The sequence below is a fragment of the Amblyomma mixtum genome, chromosome 2, assembly GCF_055824585.1.
Source record: "Amblyomma mixtum isolate Tamu chromosome 2, ASM5582458v1, whole genome shotgun sequence".
Lineage (NCBI taxonomy): Eukaryota > Metazoa > Arthropoda > Arachnida > Ixodida > Ixodidae > Amblyomma > Amblyomma mixtum.
Window position 1 is genome coordinate 168,883,831 of NC_143013.1, and position 16,088 is coordinate 168,899,918.

At 45.3% G+C, this 16,088-nt stretch overlaps 1 long non-coding RNA gene across 1 annotated transcript; it reads left to right on the plus strand.

Annotated features, from left to right (window-relative positions):
* Window positions 1–9,083: 9,083 nt before the first annotated feature.
* Window positions 9,084–14,993, plus strand: LOC149361522 (uncharacterized). Its single transcript, XR_016288429.1, has 3 exons — window positions 9,084–9,325; window positions 10,134–10,314; window positions 14,390–14,993. It is a non-coding gene; the product is annotated as an uncharacterized LOC149361522 (long non-coding RNA).
* The last annotated feature ends 1,095 nt before the right edge of the window (window positions 14,994–16,088 follow it).

Consider the following 16,088-nt stretch of genomic DNA (forward strand, 5'->3'; position numbering starts at 1 on the left):
TGAAGTCAACGTTCTTCTTTTAAAGTTGTAGCAAAGTAAGTCCTTTGTTATTTAATGTTGCTCACAATTTGTAGCAATCCCTCAACGTTGAAGCAACATTCTGCGTCACTTGGGTCTAATTTGATTATCACCCCCCCCCCCCTCGGATCTTCACCTTTGCACACGGGGTTAATATCATTTTCGCCATGCTAGTTTGCGGACGTTGTTGAACAAGAGTAAACCACACAGATCGGAAATGGGACATCATGTGGTGCCTAGTCCGGGGGCCAACAGTTACGACGAGTAATACGTTTCAGAAAATGCATAATACGGCCAGCCACCTTCACGAATGTGTTACGGATGGACCCTCCATTTTAGATGCAACAGAGCAAGCGTTTGTTCTGATATGGAGAGAAGGTACGTAACATTCACGGAATTTTTTTGCAGTGTAATCTTTCTTTAGTTTCGTCGTCCAGACGCGGCATCTCGGCTAGAAACGCCTCCTGAAATATGATAGCATCTACCGGATGCGATGCGAAGAGCGCCTGGTAATACTCGAAAAAAGCTGCTTTGATGTGGTCGATGTCCGTTTTTAAAACACCTCCCCATTCTATTTCGTGAATCTGATTTCTTTCGGCACGGGCCTTTTCTAAACCAAGCGCTCGTTTCGTTGGCGCATCCCCTGCAGCCATGTCTTCTTTTACAGTAGGGTCAGCGGTTTTTACCGGGAAATCGTTGCCAGTGTAAGGTTTCTTTCCGCGCGGTTTTCGAATGACTTTCTGTCCACTGTAAAACGAAAGAAACTGTACCGTGCTTTGTGCGATGTAGTTTTCCCCGTGCCCTTGTACAGGGGCTTGTACAGTGGAGGCCCAGGCAAAGATGTTTTAAAGAGAGTGAAAAAAATGCAGGTTCTGCCAGGAACAAAAACCTTCTTTTTCAAGCTGCACACCGGAACCTTACCGGTTAAAAAATTTTTAGAGGGAAAGGAATTCTTTTTACCCTGGGGATCTCACTGTTTAATTTCCAGGAAGCCGGAAACAATATACCATGTTTTTTTACACTGCTGGGAAGGGGTTTATTTTTGGGATGTGTTGCAGCGAACATTAAAGAAAGAATTTCCGCTAGACCCGTACAGCATTCGGTACTTATCTGTTGAAAATGAGGATGGGGTGCCTTTCGACTTAATAATGCTGACAGGCCTCCACTGTATATGGCGCTCCAGAATGACAGGCTACCATTGTGACCGAGACGCAAGACCTGCCAGGATTTACTTTCGCGAAAATATGGACATGTTTCTGGCCATTCAGAAGGCCGCTGCGGACCCTCCGGAGTGGCTCTCAAAACTAGAGCCGCTCTGTACATTGCCTGAATTTTAATTAGATGAAGCCAGATTTATGCTGGCTGACCACGAGTATGTACAGTCTTTGTCAAAAGTAACCAGGCTCGATGGTTTGCTTTGCATTTGTATAACAGAGCCCTCACGGCTTCCTTGAAGATCAAAAAGTTCTTTAAAGGTGAGTACAGGGGTTCTTCTTACCATACAGAGATTTTGAGCTTGAGGGCTGGCACAATAGCTTTAATATACGACTGAGAAGAAAAAGGTGCAGCCTGGTTACTTTTGACAAAGACTGTACATAGCGTTTATTATGTTTTGTTGATTGTTTGGTTTGTCCAATTTTCTGTGTAAAAGTCAGGCAATAAAGAAAAAAAAGCTGGCATGGCGAAGTGGATAGCGTGCTCGTCTCTCACGCCGAAGACCGGGGTTCGATTCCTGAGCTCGACCAATTTCTTAATCGCTTTTATTTATTTATATGGCCTGAAAAGTAAAGCTAATTAGGCTAATTGGGTAATTAGGCAATTACCTAAGCTCAGTCCCACTTACTTGGAGCATCACTATACGACCCCTTCAATTGTTTGCATGGTTACTAGCCAAAGTGCAATTGGCCGCGTTTGAAATTCGCGCACTGTGACGTCATGACCACTTCCACCAATTGAAAAGCGTGACATTTTCTGTCGACAACTGCTGCTTACAACGATGAGACATTAAAGGCTTCCGCCTTAAAAGAGTACATCGCTGAGCGCAAGAACTATATGGCGGACGCCATTTTCCATGTTTCCTCAAACAAGGCGCGCGGAAGCAGAAGGAAAGACTTAAAAAAGGACACTCAACAAGCACTGCTCAGGAGAGGATGAGTTCTTCACCGCTGTTTGTAACTTTCACCCACAGTGTGAAAGTTAACTTTCACAATTCCTTCGTCATATCCGTTGCTTCGTTAGAGCCGTAGGTGGTCTCCGTTGCTGCTGTCGAATGCGAACGGGCTTACCTGTCAGTGTGTATACCATGGAAAACATAAACGGCATTTACTTCGTCTCCATCGTGCATCTGGTCATCTTCAACATTCTCAACAGGTGCCCACCACGCAGCTGAATATACGTATACAAAGCGAATATAGCCGCCACGGTGTCTCACTGCTTATGACACTCGACTGCTGACTCGAAAGAGGCGGGTTCGATCCCGGCCGCGGCAGTCGAGTTTTGTGGGAGGCGAAATTCTAGCGGCCCGTGCACTGTTCGATGTCAGTGCACGACCTCAGGTGGTCTAATTTTTCGAGCCCTTCCCTATGGCGTCCCTCATAGGCTGAGTCGCTTTGGGACGTTAAACCCCCATAAACTAAAAAAAATGAATCCGTTAGTGTGACGAACTCCTGCTTTGCTCATTTAGTTTCAGCGCGTATGTTTGTTTCCTTGCAGTGCCGCGCTAGTTGCGTTCTAATACTCCGGCTCCAACGCTGGGCGTGAGCCTCTTTTCTAAATCCTCTGTTTTGTTCCACATGTTGAAATGTTTGCTGTCTATGTTCGGTGGCGCATCTTCGTCTGTTAGGGTGGTGGATGCGTTGCTCACGTGTTTCTTTAATTTATCGCACCATCCCTCTATATCGGCGATCTTGGCGACAAACTCGTTTTCCCTGATCTGTCTGAATTTGTGCCATTTTGTAATTTGGTTGTTTATAGTGTTTAGATTTGATGCCTTTCTGTAGACTAATCTCTACGATGTAGCAGTCGCTTCCTGTCTTGCTCCGTGTTTTTCAAATGCGTTGTCCGCGTGTTGTTCCTTAAACTTAGATTGGGGGACGTGTCTTTGTGTATAATGTTACCCTTCCGTGTGGCGCATTTCGAACCAGATTGCCAGCGAAACTGTTATCCGCGTTGATCTTCTCTGCAAGGCCATCGGAAAGCGAGTAGAGGCTTTATCTTCAGGCTACCAACAAGTGTTACAACGCTCTCCACCTTTATCGTAAACTCTGCCCCGACCGTCATGCTATCTTTCTGAGCACGAGGCTCGCATCCTTCAACAGGTAGAACAGGTTACCCTTACAAAAATGGATATCAACTTTCTTTAGAATTTGTATTAACATTCTATTGACTCTAGTAACCTTGTAGTAACTTTTACATTCTATCAACAATTGTTCATACAACGTTGGTAGAAGTTACTTCTTTGTATGTACTCCTGTCAATAGAAAGTTACTAGAAAATAATTTTTACATTCTATGTACCTTTGTCAATACAAAGTTGGTAGACTGTTACTTCTTTGTATTTACTCCTGTCAATAGAAAGTTACTAGAAAATCTGGGTGCAGTTTGACACGTTGAGAGAAGTAAATGAACAAACTGCATGGTGTTCGAGGTGATTAACACTATCTTGTTCGCATAATCGTGACGACATCTTACCTGATTGCATGGTGGAATCTGTTGCAGCTAGTCAACAATTTCACTATATCGAAAAGTGACCAACATTATTCGCAGCAAATGCGTTTGGAATGTAATCAGGATATGGGAAAACGTTTTAAAACAGAAGATATATTCCATTTTAATACTTTATGTTTTTTACGGACTGCTGTGAGCAGAAATACTCTAGAAAGTGACAAAACATTTTTGTTCATGCGAATAGATGCCTCAAATCATGTACTGTAGGCGAACACTTCAAAGCTATTAAAACAACCTTGAACATGAAACAAACACTACACTCACATTCCCTTAGCCGAGCATATTCTATTAACATTCGTTGATAGGAAGTTCATACAATTTCCTTGCTGCTTTCTATGTACTGCTGTCAGTAGAAACATACTAGACACCGACAGAACGTTTTATAATGACAATAAATGCCTAAATTAATTAAGTACTCTAGCCTAACATGTCAATGCAACTAAAGCAACCGTGAACACCAAACAAACATTTGGAGTCACATTTTCTTAGGGCGTATTTTATCAACATTTGTTGATAGAAAGTTCATACAATTTTCTTACTGCTTATATACTGCTGTCAATAGAAATATACTACGAACCGAGAAAGCATTTTGGTGATGCGAATAAACAAATAAAAGCCTAAAATAATCAAGTACTGTAGCCGACAACTTCAAAGCGGCAACTTAACTAACCTTGAAGACGAAACAAAAATTTGCAATCACATTCCCATAGCCGAGCACGCTGTGGATTTTTAGAAATTTCAATTTTTTCTCAATACTAGCTTTACTGCTTTCGCATTTTCGAGTGCGGGGAAAAGGGCAAAGTTCATAACAGAACATTTATCCCGAAATTCAGAAACGTGCCTTGAACTGAAGACATTTAGTGACAGTTCTTGATTGTATAAAGTCTACGGAAAAAGTTACCAGCAAACGAAATAATTTTGGTACAAAGTGAATGAATTCATAGAATACTCAAGTATTATTGCCTCGCACTTCAAGGAAATTAAAAGAACTTAAGAAAAAATAGAAGCTAGTGACATATTGCGTTACATAAGCGCAATGATGACTTCGTTACAGCGAATCAGTTACGCTGATGGCTCATTCTACACGAAAACAATGCTTTCTGCTGCGTATTCGGCCTTAAATTCTGTACTCAGGCAGTCATTAAACAGATTTAACATTTCACAACTAACAAAGAATTTCAGCAGAGCTGTACAACAACTCTGCCAATGCGAAACACGTTGGTGTTGCTATTGTTGTAATTCTTGATAGGTCATATTTTAACGTGCAGTTGAACAGTGATGTACCGTACGACGGTGCTAAAACACACTAGCATTAAGAGCGTTTCGCTCTGAGGTTTCAGAGGGATTATTGTTGCGAGCTACAAAAAAATTCAAGTTTAGCATTGCACCGATGTGTTTCCACACTCATTGAATGACACGTTCTCGCTAGCCCAAATGGCGCCCAAATTATATCACCAGCTTCCTGAACCTGCACCGCAAGCACACTTTCCCTGCACCCTGCCCGCCATGCAAAAGTGATCGGTACACTATGCCACTCCACGTGGGAGCGCCCAATTTAAACTCTCGCACTACCCTCCTCCTCGAGCGACCAGCAATGGCTGATCGCACGGGACTGAAAAACCCCGCGCGAAAAGGGCGGCACCGCTTCGCGCTCTGAGTAAATTCTGTGTAACGTGTGCAGGCTTACAGCTTCGAGAACTCAAGTTGCTTCGTTCCTCAGCGACTGTACATGCGAAATTTCAGGCAAGGCAATATTAATTTTTATTCATGTTCGGCGGCCGATACTATAAAGAGAAGTATAGAGAAACAAAACAGGTAACAGCGGCCCGCGGCACTCAACTGCGGTAACAAGGGCTTTGCATGAGGAAGGTGCACGGCAATTGGAACACTATAAGCCCTCATTCTTGACTTGTTACATTTTTCGGTAGTACTGAGCCACAGAGGAGCTTCCAGTATGGAAAAAGCTAGGGTGAGAGCAGCCCCCACTTTGAGCACCGCTAAAGCACAGGCGCAGTGCCTCTTCCGCATCTTCACTTGCATCTCCTTCAACGCAAACACGGTACGAAGCTGTGGCGAGGGAAAACGTGGTGATAGCTGTATTTTCTATCTTCCCGTAATGCAATGACTAAGGAATCCTGGAATAAAGTGTTGGGTTTTAACGTAGTCATACGGAGTAGACGCGCGAAAGTATGTGTTCATTCTTCGCCTTTTCTTACTGCCGTCAGCGGACGTGAGGCCGAGCCGAGGACGCATAAGGCAGAGGCAAAAAGCAATCAAGGAAGCATACAAAAACACTACGGTAGCGCGACTGTCGGCGGGGCTCGCTCGAGCAAAGAGCGTGCAAGGTGTCCAGTGACGTGATATAAACACACACAAAACAGAGGCGATGCTGCAGCGCGGCCTTGAAAGTTTCGCATGTCATGCTAGAGCGGCGTGCGAATGCTCGCGTTCCCAAGGCACACATACGTACTTATACTAAATGGCATGAGCCAAGCTGTGTAGAGTACGCTAAGCCACACAATATGCGAAAATAAAAACCGAAACCAGTAGCGTTTGGCAACATCATCATCATTCCTTATTCTGCGACGCAGTTACGGGGAGCTGAGTTATAGCCTTAGAACTAGGCAGACAGTGCAGCCGTGCAGCGGCTGCGGGTTTTCTGGCCCCAGATGCGTCGCCTGTAGCTGCCCGGCATTAAAGCCCCTGAAAAACTGAAGTCCCGACAAGACGCCCTCCCTCTTCTCTCCTCCTCCCCCGCGCGCCGGGCGAACGACTTTTGTTTTCTTTGTGATTTCATGTGACTGCAGTGGCGACCTCTAGCCCGCTCCGACGGAACTAACGCCCCTTTTCAATAGGTTGCGCTGGATTACCGTGCTTGCCGAGTTCTTCTCTATGTCTCCGCATTAACCGTGCGTTCCGCTGCATAAATACAACAGTGACTTAGGAGAAAAATTTGTATGCTTCACTGAATCGTCTAAAGGTAAAAATGAGCACGCATAGATGGATCGTTTTGGTCGAGCCGCACTCGCACCATGTCCGGGAGCGCCGGACTCTATGCGGAGTGCCAAGTTTGATATCGAGAGTGGAGCGTGCTTTGAACGTAACCGTGAATCACGAGGCCGTAGAATGAATTTGCGGTGATCTGTTTTGGTGAAGAGGGGTATGCAAACAGAACGACCGTCCCCGCCGGAACGCTGGACGTGCTACTACGGATGCAGAGGTTTCACATTCGAAAAGACACCTGCAAGTGAAGGCATTATAAATGCCTGTAGTTCATCCGCTCTTCTAGTGGCTTTCGGTTTTGGTCTGCTGCAGTGTATCGCGGACCAGGTTAGACGCTTAAGGGAGTGCTCGAAATACGGTGTGAAGTCCACGCTACGTCTGTACTTATCTGTGCCTCCCCTAATGTTCTCTCGCGTGCATGAACTGTAACGATATAGACTCCCGCATTGAAATTTTCTTTGGAATAGTTACTTAGTAAGGACAAAACCTACCTCGCAAACATCCTTCGCCTGCCAGCAAAGGGATAATAAAGTTCTACGTAAATGTTTCATCGGCATCAGGCATTTAGTGAGAAGCAAAACCTACCTCGATTTTAACACATCTGTCCGATAATCTTTCATATTCGTATAGTCGCTATTAGAGCACTGCACGGGCCTTAATTTTTCACGCGTCCCGAGCCCGTCAACCTTTTTCGTTACCCGCCCCAGCCCGGCCCGATTTTTTCGATATAGGCCCGAACCCGGCCCGGCCCGCGAGGTAGACATGCCCGGCTAAGGTTCGGAAACAGCCCGAGTACTAAATGCACATCGGTAAAGCCAAAGCCTTTTGTTATACGGGTCTCATTTTTTAAAAAAAAGCGGCTACAAAACGGAGATAATGGGGGCCTCACTGTGGGCAACGTTAACAAAAAAAAACGTTTTAGCATTAATAAAAGAGGTTATCACAGATTTGCTCGCATTCGTAGCCTCCTCCTAACTAGTTAGGCGTCAAGGTGAAGCGAAACGCGGAAGTGATGTTACAAAGTATGCGTCAGGAAACGCGCGACCCACTTACGATGGGCACTATCACGCATACCCATAGCTACTGGTCATATTTCGAGAGTAAACGCAAGCCTGCGCGCGCTAGGTAGCTGGTGTTTCCACCAACGGTGCCTACGGTGCCTTGACGATGCATATCGGCGCGATAATTCTCTTCTTGTCTTTTTCTGTAATATATCTGTATATAATATGCACGCGCGCACGCGCGCGACTGCAGAATGTAACGCGTGCGCTTCACCATGTCAGAGCGCAGTTTGATCTGCGCTTATAGTACGCACGTATGTCTAACTGCAGCATGCGCTCAAATTTAATGAACGTCACTCTACAGTTAGACGTGTGCCTCGCGTCAGTTACACGTTTGCGTGCGTGCAATCACGATGCGCTCAACGCAAGCGCCCTTATGTCGAGCGTACTTCGGCCATACGCTCGATTGCGAACAAACCACTGCACAGCGTAGCTTGAAAAAAAAAAGGAAAACTCAGCAGCTATTGAAAGCACGTCACTGACCTCGCAAAGTCTGATCGATGGCGTTGCGTTAAATTTCGCCCGGCCAATTCTGTGTAACGAAACCTTCCTCCGGCCCGCGTCGGTTTTCGATTATGGGATCGCGAAGAACCGCTCTCCACCGTCGTGACGGTTCTTGAACCCGAAGGCGCAGCAGCCCGTCATGCCGCACAGATAGACGGCTTGAAGTTAGGTGACTGACACACGTTCCGAGCAAAACAAAAGCCGCTGTTCTTCACAGCAAGCAAAAGCGCAGTGTCCGCAACGACGCCTGCCGAACCTACAGTACGCGGTTGGAGCGGACAATATGGCGTCTGCGGCCGCGAAAAGCGCGGGTTTAAAGGACTTTTGCGCGCGAAATCATCGACCAATGGGAAGAGGCGACGGGAGCAGGACAGGGAGAGGCGGCGTTCTGCAAAGGTTGTCGCTACTTTAAAAATTTCCAGGGGCTTTACCCGGCATGCTGCCCGGTTTTCCAAGCTTTCGTTCGCAGCGCCGCCAGGAACCGATGGTTGTGAGTAGTCGCATTTTAGAGCGCAGCTCTTTGGCGTCCGTTCCTGTTTTCACCTCAATCATTCCAATTTGCTGACTTTGTAATTGAAACAAAATATTTTGTCGTTTAATGCAACAAGTTTGTGGCAAAAAGGGCTTTATCAATTCTTTTTTTAACGCGTGCAAAGTTAGGCGACATTAGCGCCACTTTTCCGTTCGCTGGCGGCGGATTGGGAGTCTCATGTTGGCCGCGCGCTACGCTATCTTTTTTAGGACGCTGAAACGACTCTTTGTTGACGGGGTGCGACGGTTGTGAAGTTGTGGGTGCGTTTCTTCAGTTTGTTTGTGTTAAATGTGCGGCCTCGTTAGTGTTGAGGTAGTGTGACCGAACTCGGAAGGTGACAGATGGCTCCAGTGCTGCGGAAGACGTTCTTACGCGCACGCAGTGCTCAAAAACTGCTCTGACGTACTGCACGCAACCACGCCGAGAGCGGCCGGCGCCCGATGCCCGATAGAAGAAACGGCTTGCCGTGAACGTTGACAAATGTAAGTACAGAACTGGAAAATGACTTCTGCGATGTGTCGGGGGTATGATTGAGGGCTGCGAATGCATTTGGGTTGGTCTTCACGTCTTATTCGCAGTGAGGTGCAAAATGCTGGCACCACGCGATAGTTTGCCGAGAGAAGGTGTTCTGACACGCTCGCTTGCCAACTATGCAACTTTTAACCCGCCGCCTCACGCTCTTTGCGTCAGCTCCTCGGCGCAGGAGTTATGTGATAGAATTTGGTTGCACGCCGAGAACTATGGGGTGCTGCTTGATTCGTTATTCCGACTGAACAGGAGCAGCGCGTGGAAAGGAGACCATAAGAACGAAAAGTGCTTGTAGCGGCGTGCGTCTTTTGATTCTGCTGCCTGAGTGTTTACTGGATAAGGAGCATTGTCCGTTCTACGTCGCAGTCACATCAAGTGCTGTGTTTCTTGATAGTTCTGGTCAACGAAACGACGAATAGAAATAGCAGAACCATTCCATTGCAGTGCAGCTCAGGTAATCGCACAATGGAAGGTTTGTTGTCATTTTATTTTTTTACGTTCACTACATTTATGTCATTTCCCCATTTTCAGTCTGAAGCGATAAAAGTATAACGTGATTCGCGAGTAATAGCTTTAAGAAAAGTATGACAAGCTTTGTAAACCATTTTTTGCTAACTATTGGAGGCATAGGTAATTAATCATTAGCCTCCACTCATGAACACATTGGACTCAACAGCTAGAGGTTGTAATGGGATGTGGCTTCTGTGATGATGTTTATGAAAGCATGGCTCTAATGCAGCCTTTCTTCAAATGCACCCGCAGTCAAGCCCTGTACAGCTGCTCCACCGGTATCATCACGCTACTTTTGCACCAGCTTTCATCTGTCATCGAGCCAATGCTACCTCAACCAGAGGCAAATGACATCAAGACCTGCTGGTTCAGCCTATCAGCCATTGACACTGGATATCAAGCATGTGCCACTTGTAAAAGGATAGGTAGACAAGTGGGTATATTTTCCTTATCTTTTTTAGCCTGCCAAAAATCTTCTGGTCCAGGCTCCCTCTCTCTTTCGTTTTTTTTTCTTTTGAATGGGGACCAAGAGAAAGGGAAAATATATTGCGGGCATCATGAAAGCACTCCCCTAGTCAAGTGCATTGTGTTATAGTGTGAAATGCTTTTTATAGTTTTTTCCCTCATGCCTCTCGTGCTTGGAAATCTTGACCACAGTATAGACCAAATTAAAACAATTATCTGCTTCATGACCTTTATACAGCAGTCTAAAAGCAGCAAATAAATTTTATAGGTTTACTACAGCAGTACCTACCTCTTACAAGGTATGGCATGTTTGAAGTGAACCAGTGATTTGATAGGCATGACCTAACGGGCAATGCATAATTGAATATTGGCGTTCAAGTGTAGCACTCTGCTTTAGAAGCATAGGTGTTGCTAGCATCAGTAATTGATACCTTACCAGGTTATCCTTCCATTACATGAAACCCTGTAAAGCTTATATTTTAGCTGTACAGAAGAAATGTGCTTATTCGATGTCATGAGCATTGCTGAGGTTTTCTTTCACACTCCCTTTGTCACAACTGACTGCACTGTACAGTTGAAATGCATTTCGAATTGAGTATTGGTGCATTGTTATTTTTATTCATGCCGACGTTCAGTTACTGATTGCATTACACTAGCTGAGCCTAAGTCAACAAATATTGCTGCGACCTTAACAAGACCCCTGGCTTTACTTGAACTGATGCATTTGATGTTGCCTTTCTCCCGTGCCATCAAGGTTTGTAATAAGCTGTGTAAATAACTTAATTTACTTTCTCGAGGTATTTATTGCTCCAATTAGTGACAGGTAATTTCTTAAAGAACAACCTAAGTGCACAATTTTATCTTCTTTGTAACACTTGTTTGCTTGTTTCCCTTGTATTCTGAACTTAAACAGATATTAACAGGCCTCAGCACTGGAGGGATGTGTTGCGGGACAAATAAAAAACTACCAGTCCAGCTGCTCCCTTAGGGCGCGTTCACACTACACCAAAGTTCCGGCGAGCGAAGCGGATTCGGCCAGATTCGGCCGCTTTTGACGCCGACGAAGGCGGAAAGCGGCGCGGAGAGGGTGATCGGTGCGGGACCGATTTTTCCGCCTTTGCCGCGGAAGCGACGACGGGCCGTTGACGTCATGTCCGGACAAATTCTAGCATGGCGGCAAGCATGCCAGCGATCCGGGCTAGCGCTTTCTCGGTGGAGATGCTACTAGACGCTATAAAGGAACACCAAATCCTTTACGACAAGCGGCAGCTGAACTTTAAAGACGTGTCACATAAGGAGGAGCTCTGGGAAAAGATCGGCAAAGAACTGGGAGTGAGCGGTACGTACAATTGCTTTTATATCTTGCTTCACGCCGATACACGCGAGAATCGTTTTTTTTTTTCGGATGCCAGTGTAGTACGTTTCGCGTTGTTCTCGTTATGCTGTGAACTTTTATCCCTTGCATGCGGAGCTTGCGCGATCGTGTACGACGCATGCTCATGCCGCTGTTGAGAACTCTGTTTTCGAGTGCCAGTAAAGTATACGTTTTGGCGTATACAGTATACGTTTCGCGTGGTCTTCCCGTTTTGAGCATACGGGAAGGATGGTTGTTTTCGCGCCGCTGCTAGCTTTTATACCACGCATTCGGACTCGCGCGATCGTACGACGCATGCATTACGCACTGAAAAACCGGCGCACTTATTTTGCTTATGCCGCTCTTTGCATCTATCGCATGCACGCACAGCTCGTGCGAGCACGCGCGACGTACTTTCGTTACTTTGCTTGTGCCACTGCCAGCTCCTGTCCCATGCAGGTTCAGCTCGTACGAATATCTTGGAGTGTATATCATCACGGTAGCAACGCTGGGCGATGCGTGACAAGCTCTGGGGCGGACCGTGAGCGCGATGCATTTTTAGCGATTTATTTCGTGTCGCGAAAGTCGAATCCCAAATATTGTTGAAAAGTGAAGCCAAGGATCTTGATGTGGCTCCGCCGGGGGATCCTCTCAATAATCAGTTTGATTCCTGTACCAGCTTGGTTGTGTGCGCTTACGAGCGTGCGTGTACCTTCATAACACCGAGGAAAATGTGAGCGCCCAGTTACCACATCTGAACTGTACAAAAATACAAATACAAAATGCCTTTATTTAAACATCATGTGATGCTAGGAGGCGCACCCAAAAAAGAATAACGCGAAACGTACTACACTGGCATCCGAAAAAAAAAACGATTCTCGCGTGTATCGGCGTGAAGCAAGATATAAAAGCAATTGTACGTACCGCTCACTCCCAGTTCTTTGCCGATCTTTTCCCAGAGCTCCTCCTTATGTGACACGTCTTTAACCAATGGAGTAATTAACTTTTTATTCCCTGCAGGTAGCATGCATGTTTGTATTGAGATAGTGAAATGTGATGAATATTCAATTGTGCACAATTTTAGTAACGCGCGCGTGTCCTGTGATACGCACATCTAAATTTGAGTTTAACTTCATGTTAGATGGACCAGCTTAATTTATGTGAAACAGGCAGCTTCCTTTCATCTCGTTTAGTGGAACTGGTTGGTTTTAAGCGGAACAGATGTGATTTATAGTTCCACGCCGGTTATGTGGAAACCAATTACAGTCAGTTCTTCGAAGGTTTAGAGATGAAACTTGGTTCCTGCTCGTGGGAGGTAAAGCTCATAAAAAATTCTCCTAATCACCTTGTAGGAAAGGACCAAGCAAAGGAGTTTCAATTTTCCTTTGGGCCTACAGATGTCGTTTCGTAGATACATGGGGTCATATTCTCGAAAGGCGCACTAATGAAATAAATGCCAACACTTCATTTCTATAAACATTCTTTTATAAAATCTCCAGTATTCGCGCTCTTATTCAGAAAAAAGACACGAGATTACGTAAGGCGATACCCGTAGATCAGCGCCTGGCGCAGGTTATCAGGTGTGGTGGAAATTTTATATTGCTCTTACGAGCGCACCCACCACCGCTTCCGCCGCGAAGCTGGTCTTTCTTCTGCCTTTCGCAACTCTTCCAGCATAGCCATTACAGAGTTGCAGAGAAGAATCGAAACAATCTCCTCCTCCTCTGAAATGCTCGCCATTCTGCGATAAAACGGCGCAAGACAGTGTGCAGCCGAACAACCAGCGACAAAAGCGCGCGAACTGTCTGCGGGGCTCACGCGCGCTCTCGCTTCGTTCGCGAATTCCCGATACCGGAAAAGAAACTGCCATGAGGTCTCGCTGCTTTCGTGAAAAAGCGAGAAGCAGCCGCAGTTCCGCGTCGGATCCGCCGTCGCGGGTGGGGTAATGAGAACAGCCCCTTTTTTTCCAGCGAAGCGAGTCCGCTTCGCTCGCCGGAACTTTGGTGTAGTGTGAACGCGCCCTTAGGGGCACGTTTCTGAGGCTTTTATCGCTTGTAGTTCTATGCAGCTTTACTTACAAGTATTGTATCTGACGCAGTGTGTGCCTTAATATTTTGATTCATTTGCTTTAGAGTGTGCCACTCTTGCCCTGACGAACTTGCTCACCTTTGTACTCTTTGTTCATACATTTTCCCCTAACACCTGGTATAGATCCAAATGATACATTATCTACAGCAACATGTGCATTATATTGCAATGTCTTTGTGCCATCACTTTTGAAAACAAAAGCTGCCTGAATTTTTGTGCAGACAAATCAGAAACACAAAATAATTTTTATATTTGATGGCCTGCATGTTATCTTCATATGACTGGAATGGCTGAATATCTCTTCGTGGTAGCCTAATTTGGTGTAACACGTTAATGTCAGTTCCTGTGAATATCATTCAGTCTTCGAATGGGGGGGGGGGGCAGAATTGAACACAACAGCATGTTATAGCTTTTTCTTGTTCAAGGACGCATTACATTTAGTTCTAGTCTTGTGACTGCTCCTTATGCTATTACTCAGCAGCCTTATCAAACTCACTCGGAGTGCTGCATTTTAGTGCACATTTAACTGATTTTTGCTTCTCCGTGTTTGATTCTATTAGAAGTTACTATAACTGTATACTTTGAATGTTTTCTTGTGCAGTTCTCTTGCTCCTGCATTCTGCCATGGAGGAGGCTACCTGTTCGTGCACACGTCTCATCACTAGGACGCTACCTCTTCCGCTGGTGATGCAGACAAGTAACGACAGGGTTAATTGGAGAGGCATGGGAGAGGCCTTTGCCCTGCAGTGGGCATAGTCAGGCTGATGATGATGATGAACAACAAGCAGGCTGCCTGATATTGAGGACAAGTGTCAGGATAGTGCACCAACAAAGTCGCTTAAGCATTTCTGTGCTGATGCATTTTTATTAAAATCAGCTTATAGCTTAATATCTACATCCATGGGGACATTTAGCATATGTTTGGCATCTGTTTGACTTTTAATTCGCTAGTGTTTGCAGCCTTTAATGTTGGTCTTAAGACAGTGTAAGCATTGTTTTACTGTGTGGGATTTTTTAGCTGTTTTGAAGAGATCTGTGTGTATGCATGCTGTTTTTTTCCACGGGTTTGTTATGTGGCTCATGGAACTTTCATGTTACAGAAGAAATTATTTCGTTTCTGTGTTGTACAGGAAAGTGAGCAGTATATATATGCACCAGGTGTTTCAGGGAAGAACAAGTAGTTTTCAAAAATATGGCTTTTGCTGCATAATATTACCAGTGTTAGCAGACACCAGAAAGTCGGTGAGGTGTATTTAGTAAGCTGGTTAACTAATTTCTGATAATTAACTTTTTAACTAACATAGGTTTGCAAGTGGTTGCAGTTAGAGACTTTTAGCCAGTTGTTCGTAGTAGCCATATCAGTTTCTGGAATGTACAAAACGTGATTACTTTCGCCGCTGTGGCTCGACAAAATTTGGCTGCATCGTGCGAAAATACATGCGCTTTTGAAAGCACACAGGGAAAGAAACCCCTCCAGTGCATGTAACTGCTACAAATCTCTAATGGCAACTAGACGCCTAACTCTGATAGTGAAGGAATCATATTCTTAGCAGTAAGAAACACACACAACACCAAGACACACACACACAGGACACCCGCTAGACTTCAACTATCTTTACTGGACACTTGTACAACATAAATATGTATCACTGAGCACACGCAGGTGCCTCGTCATCCGCAACAGGTCTAACTACGCCCTGCCCTCTCCTGCAATGCATACGGTTGCGCCGATAAACAATCTCTTTTTCTGCCAACGCCAGGGAGGGAGTGCTTACACATGTCACCCGCCTCTTGAATACGAAAGACTTCGATAATTTCTGTTTATTTTTTCTCGGCTCCCAGGCCTTTCGTATTCAAGAGGCGGGTGACATGTGTGTAAGCACTCCCTCCCTGGCATTGGCAGAAAAACGGATTGTTTATCGGCGCAACCGTATGCCTTGGAGGAGAGGGGAGGGCGTAGTTAGACCTGATGCCGATGACGAGGCACCTGCGTGTGCTCAGTGATACATATTTATGTCTTACAAGTGAAAGATAGTTGAAGTCTAGCGGGTGTCCTGTGTGTGTGTGTCTTGGTGTTGTGTGTGTTGTTACCGCTAAGAGTATGATTCCTTCAAGCCGTTGCCAACTAGCCCAAATTAATGTTTTAACAAAGTTTCTGATAGTGAAAAGGTTCATTAATAAAAATTAGCTAACCAGCTAACTACGTAAGACTCTTCACAAGTTTTCTGGTGCCTGCCAACACTGTTAATACTATGCTGAAAAAGACATACATTCATCTCAAAATACCTGTTTTTTGAAAA